The 454-nt window shown below is 74.9% G+C and overlaps 1 protein-coding gene across 1 annotated transcript in view; it reads right to left on the reverse strand.

The window, feature by feature from the left end:
* SEC24C (SEC24 homolog C, COPII coat complex component) overlaps positions 1 to 198 on the reverse strand; it is an 84,064-nt gene extending 83,866 nt beyond the window's left edge. Inside the window, exon 1 of the mRNA XM_019502431.1 lies at positions 92 to 198. The gene's annotated coding sequence lies outside the window, so the exon portion shown is untranslated. The remainder of the gene's footprint in view (positions 1 to 91) is intronic.
* Positions 199 to 454: the final 256 nt, after the last annotated feature.

The following is a 454-nucleotide window of genomic DNA, read 5'->3' on the forward strand; positions in this document are numbered from 1 at the left end:
ATCCGCCCGCCCGAGGCACCCACCGGGCCAAGCCGGGCCCCCGTTCCGCCGAAGCGAGGGAGACGCCCCACCCCGGGCCGGCCGCGCTCACCCCGGCTGTTCCCGCTCTGCCGCTCACGGCGGTGCTGTCCCAGCTCCGCTCCCGAGCCGGGCCTCGCTTCCGGTTCCCGGGCCTGCCGCTCCCACCGGAAGTGCCCCCCCCGGCCGCTCTGCCACGTCCGCACTCGCCGCCAACCCCTGGCGGCCGCGACACCCAACGCAGCAAAGCCCGGATGTTGCGCAGGCGCCAGGAGAGCGGGGAAGGCCGCATGGCTTCCGCATCTCGCTCCCTGACATGGACGTCATCGCCCTGACGTCCCTTCGCCTCCACAGCTTCCGCCTGAGGAAAGGGAGGGGGCCCATGTGGCGGCACCCGGGCAGCTCTGCCATTGGGCGGGGCCGAGGGGCTGCCAGC

Source organism: Gavialis gangeticus, unplaced genomic scaffold (genome assembly GCF_001723915.1).
Source record: "Gavialis gangeticus isolate Ggan-Ray unplaced genomic scaffold, GavGan_comp1, whole genome shotgun sequence".
NCBI classification, from domain to species: domain Eukaryota; kingdom Metazoa; phylum Chordata; order Crocodylia; family Gavialidae; genus Gavialis; species Gavialis gangeticus.